The sequence below is a fragment of the Canis aureus genome, chromosome 14, assembly GCF_053574225.1.
Source record: "Canis aureus isolate CA01 chromosome 14, VMU_Caureus_v.1.0, whole genome shotgun sequence".
NCBI lineage: Eukaryota > Metazoa > Chordata > Mammalia > Carnivora > Canidae > Canis > Canis aureus.
The window spans coordinates 24704660-24710978 of NC_135624.1; positions in this window are offsets into that span (position 1 = coordinate 24704660).

Genomic DNA, 6319 nt, shown 5'->3' on the forward strand with positions numbered 1-6319 from the left:
ATTTATAGAATGGAGGACAGAAATTCACTCTGATGCTCCATCAAGGACCATTAATTCTACCTGGAGAAAAATACCAAATTCCAGAAGTTTAAAACTAACATTTACTAGATTTCTTATACATTCAAGATATCCCTTGAGACTGGAAAATAGAAATTGACAAAATAACCACCAATATTGCACAACACAATATTACTGTGACATACTACTACTGTGACATACTACTACTGTGACAGCAGGTTTTTCCTTGCTTTCCTCCTATTTCTCATTCACCTATTCCTCTTCCACCATTTGTCTTCCAAGTTTCTTTCTTTCTTTTTTTTTAAGATTATATTTATTCATGATAGACACAGAAAGAGAGAGGCAGAGACACAGGCAGAGGGAGAAGCAGGCTCCATGCAAGGAGCCCGATGTGGGACTCAATCCTGGGACTCCAGGATCATGCCCTGGGCTGAGCCACCCAGGGATCCCTCAATTTTCTTTCTTTAACCCAATCTTCTATTCCACAAATTCACCCTGGGAGAGTCTAAGCTACTCCCCAAAGTTTCAAAATCTCTCTGCTGATCAATCCTCAAATCTAGAATCAGCCCATATATCCAACAGCCTTGAGTGGAAGGCTTCACCAGGATAGCCTTCAGACATTAGCTACTGATGCATTCATCCATAGATGGGTCATTAAAAAAAACAAGAAAAAAATGTTTGTTTTCCATTCAGAGATGTAATAGTCCTAATTTGGAAAAACTTAGAAATTATAGAAAAGTAGAAGAAAAAGAGGTATCCATAATATAAGCATCCAGAAGTAATGGAGTCTAAAAGGGTAGAGATATTTGCCCTAATCCTAATATGCCCTGTTCTAGTAGAAAAGGCAATATAGTATAGTGTTGAAAGGGCCTCATGGACCAGATTTGTCTGGGTTCATGATCCTGGTTTAGTTATTCACTAGCGGTGTGATCCAATTTGTGAAATGGGCACTGATTAAAATAATGCATGTAAAGTGCCTGTCGGATAGCAAGTGAGTAAGATATGTTCATTCAAAATTCCTGTTTCAGGTACAAAGTAAGAACAAAGCAAAGGCAGGCAGAGAGAACTTTTTTTTTTTTCCCAGTTTTTTCTTTTTTAAGGCTGTTTGGTTTTGGAATCTCCACCCTATTGGAATCTGTGCCCTCTACCTCCCACCTCATTCTAGCCTCCTAGCCTCCTCCTGGCCCAATGAAACTATCTAAGCTAGATATTCTTTTTTTTAATATTTTATTTTTTTATTTATTCATGAGAGACACAGAGAGGGACAGAGAGGCAGAGACACAGGCAGAGAGAGAAGCAGGCTCCATGCAGGGAGCCCCACGTGGGACTTGATTCTGGGTCTCCAGGATCACACCCTGAGCTGAAGGTGGCGCTAAACCGCTGCGCCACCTGGGCTGCCCTAAGCTAGATATTCTTACCACAGTGGTCAAGAAGCCACAGAACAGCAGCTTATGAGTATGAGAGAGTTCTTCAGCCTTTGAACTCAGGATTCCTGAGGTGCAGGGTTTCTAGCCTTTTCACCACTAAGAAGCCTTTGTTATTTTCCCCAAAGTTATGGAGGATTTGTGCACACAATAAACTGCACTAATTAACTAATAATTGCTTCATTTTCCTTTAAAACATTGAATCTAAATTCTATATAACAGCCAACACAAGCTTCTGCTCAGCCTGAGCCTACCAGCCAACGTCATTGTGTATTAGAGTTTCAGTTGAAAGCAAAGAGGTAGCTGTTAGGAAGCCTGGGGAAAGGTTAAATGTAATTAACATCAGGCCTTTGGCAATAATGAAAACAGCTCAAAGGGCCCTTATCACTGTTGAGGACCTGGCATCTAGACCCCAAGTTTTATTTATTTATTTATTTATTTATTTATTTATTTATTTATTTTAAATTTATGATAGTCACACACACACACACACACACACACAGAGGCAGAGACATAGGCAGAGGGAGAAGCAGGCTCCATGCACCGGGAGCCCGACGTGGGATTCGATCCTGGGTCTCCAGGATCGCGCCCTGGGCCAAAGGCAGGCGCTAAACCGCTGCGCCACCCAGGGATCCCTAGACCCCAAGTTTTAAATCACTGTGTCATTTGACAGAAAGGCCCTAGGATTATGTTATTTTTAAAAAGAGAGGGAAGCCTGGATGGCTCAGTAGGTAGAGCAAGAGATTCTTAATCTTGGGGTTGTGAGTTTGAATCCCATACTGGGTGTGGAGCCTAGTTAAAAGAATAAAAAGAAGAGAGTAAAATAAAAGAGAAGAGTAAAAAATAAAATAAAATAAAAGAGAAGAGTACTTTGTAACTATTAAATACATAGGAAATGCTAGGTGTTAGGCACTGTTAGGGAGTAAAAGGGAATTCTGCAAGTGTTTAAGATTTTGTTGGTTGTCATTAAAATCTGTTTTTATAGATTATTAGATTGAGTTTCCCACCGCAAGATACCACCTCCTCCAGGCAGCTGTCCCTCCTCATTCTTCGAATTCCTCCATGCTTTCATCCACTGTGGCATTTATCACACTGTGGACTGTTGGAAATTAAAGATAGTGTCTTTCTCACTCTTTGGAAACTCAGCCCTCAGACAGAGCTTGGTCCAGAGCTGCTCTATTAATGCTTGTTGAATGGACAGGAAGTGGCACTTTGAAGTTTTAAGTCACATAATGAGGCCTTTTCTGAGAGGGAGGGGAGGAACCAATATTTATTGAGCCTAAGAAAATGACAAGCATCACTATGTGTCCCCTTTCAAGGTCATTGGCCAAGAGATTCTATTGGCCAAAGAGTGAGATGCCCTCGCCATCTCAAAGAACTGAAAGCTGAAGGTTCTGGTGGTCTCCTGGTGGCTCGGGGGTGGGGGTGGGGGCTGTGGAACTGGGAGGTGGCAGGGAGCCAAGTGTACATATATGTGTGGTCTACGGAATTTGCAGTCACTATGCCAGGCAGAGAGCTGGGTCTTTGCTTTGGCATTGGCTGGGAGCCCCTGGGCTAGAGTCTAGTCTCTTGGGTACATCATTCCACAGACTCAAGGGTGCTTCCAGAGTACAAGATTGTTCTCACTATACTTAGAAATTACAGACCTCCACACCTCTCCCGGTCTTGAGCCCTGCTCAATTTCTATTTCTGCCTCTCAAAGATACTCCCTTCCAGAACACCAGAATATTATCTTTGACTATAGGCTTTAACCAAAGGTGGGAAGACTGGTTGTTTTCAAATCGTTTTTGGAACTGCCCAGAAATCCAGATGCTCTATGAAGCAAGAGGAAGTTTTATCCAGCCCTCAAAGATGGGTGTCTGAGGTTACTACTTTCCTGGCCCAAGGGAGACCTTAGAGGTACTTTTAAAAAGCCCAATACCAGGACACCTGGGTGGCTCAAAGGTTGAGCACCTGTCTTCGGATCAGGGCCTGCCTGATCCTGGGATCCGGGATCCAGTTCCACATTGGGCTCCCTGTGAGGAACCTGCTTCTTCCTCTGCCTATGTCTCTGCCTCTCCCTCTCTGTGTGTGTCTCATGAGTAAATAAATAAATCTTTTAAAAAATAAAATAAAAAGCGCAATGCCTTACTAACTATACATTCTTCAGGCATTCAAAGCCATCTACAGTCTGACACCAAACTAACTCATACTGTTTTATTCTTTTGTTTATTTATTTTTGTGTTTCTGTTTATATAACTTTATTAAGTTATAATTAACAACTACACATATTTAAAATGAATTTTGACATAGGTATATATCTATGAAACCCTCCCTCCACTCACGATGATGAACATATCCATCACCTATAAAGGTTTTATCCTTCCCTACCTCATTTCTTTCACTGAATCCTGCTTTGTAGCCAGGCTGGGTCCTCTCCAGAATAGGCCTCCTACATTGCCCCTGACCCCCACTCCAAGTCTTTCCTTTATCTTACAACCTTCCCTGCATTTACTAGGTCTCAGCTCACCACTTTTTTTTTTTTTAAGATTTTATTCATTTATTCATGAGAGACACAGATTGAGAGAGAGAGGCACAGACACAGGCAGAGGGAGAAACAGGCTCCACGCAGGGAGCCCAACGTGGGACTCGATCCCGGATCCCGGGATCATACCCTGGGCGGAAGGCAGATGCTCAACCGCTGAGCCATCCAGGCATCCCAGCTCACCACTTCTTTCATCAGGAAAGCCCCTCCCAGTGCCCTCCCACTATAACTAAGTGGGATTTATTTTAGGAATACAAGAGTGGTTTAACGCAAGAAAAATAATCAATATAAGACATCATATTAATAGAATGAAGGGGGGGAACCATACAATCATCTCAATTGATGCCAGAGAAAGCATCTGACACAAATCCAGCACTCTTTCACAATTAAATCTGTCAGAACACTAAGACTACAACTTCCCTAACATGATAAAGGACATTAATAAAAAGCCCACAGATAATGATATTTGATGGCAAGGTTAAAAGCCTTCTTTTGTGATCAGGAACAAGACAAGGATGTCCTCTTTTACCAGTGCTATGCAGCACAGTGTCAGAAGTTCCAGCCAGAGCAATTAGATGAGAAAAATAGGTATCCAGATGGGAAAAGAGTAAAACTACATCTATTTAAGGAGGGCATGATCCTACATATAGAAAATACTAAAGAATCCACAAGAAAACTACTAGAGCTAATAAGTGAATCCAGCAAAATTGGAGGTTATGAGATCAACAAACAAAAATTAGTTGCTTCTGTACAATAAACATCTGAAGAACAAATTAAGACAGCAATTCCAATAACAATAGCATCTAAAGAATATCTATGAATAACATGTAACCAAGGAAGTGAAAGACTTATCCACTGAAAACTACAAAACTTGCTCAAAGAAATAAGACCTAAATAAGTGGAAAGGCATCTCATCTTCATAGATAGGAATACTGAATATTGTTAAGATGTCAATACTACCCAAAGCAATCTAAAGATTCAACATAACTGCTTCCATGGTTCATAATTTAAACTTCTAATAACTTTTTTTCAGAAATGGAAAAGCCAATCCTCAAATTTGCATATAATTGCAAGGGACCCCAAGTATACAAAATAATCTTGAAAAAGAAGAAAGTTAAGGACTCATACTCCTGATGTGAAAACTTACTATAAAACTAAAATAATCAAAACAGTGTGGCAATGGCAAAAGGATAAGTATATATACCAAAGGAATAGAAGTGAAAGTCTAGAAATAAACCTTCATAAATATAGGCAACTGATTTTTGACTAGGGTGCTATATCCATTCAGTAAGAGAAAGATAGTTGTTTCAACAGATAGCACTAGGATAACTGGATTACCACAAACAAAAGAATGAAGTCGGACTTTTACCTCAAGCCATATACAAAAATTTATTCACAATGCATTAATGATCTAAATATAAGATCTGTAACCATAAAAAATAAAATAAAAAACATAAAAAAGAGCTGTAACCATAAAACTCTTAGAAGAAAACGTAGGGGTAAATCTTCATGACCTTGGATTTGGCAATGGATTTTTTCTTATTAAATAATTTGTAGGACCAATACAGGGCTTGAACTCAATCTAGAGATCAAAAGTCTCATGATCTACCAACTGAGCCAGCCAGGCACCCCTTGGAAATGGATTCTTAGATATGACATCAAAAGCATAAATAACAACAATAACAAAAATAGATAAATTGAACATTATCACAGTAGAAAATTTTTTGTTCATCAAATGATGCTATCAAGAAAGTGAAAATACAATCCACAGAAGGAAGAAAATATAGTCAATTTTTGTTCCTCTCAATAGTCATGTTCTATAGAGTCACTAATTCAGTGAATACTGAACAAATTCTCCTAGGGAGAATCCTGGGAGTTTTTCGATCATAACGTTTTCATAAACTGATTAATACATAACCTGTTTTATGTGTTCTTCTGTTTAAAGATACCCTATTTAATATACATTGTTGATTCATTAACATTGAACTCTCAGCCGACAGCACCATAACTCATGCCTGAATAAAGCTTGTCTAACACGTGTTTTCTCCATAAGGCACCTCACAGCCTTCTTGCATTTATGAACACTAGACAGTGCTTCAGCACTACACTTAGGGTCATTTTAAACAGCTAAATCACCAAGAAAAGACGCAAAAATACTTTAAAAGTGGCACTAACAGACTACAGAAGGGATGTTTCTTTATAATCTGAGAGTTGAAATAAGAGGCAAAGCATAACTTTTTTTTTTTTAAACTTCATCTGGGAACACGCAGTTTGACAATTCAAATGTTTTGCCACCATTCACATGTGTGTGGATGAGCACAAAAGTGCCATGAATATTGATTTCAGGATTGCA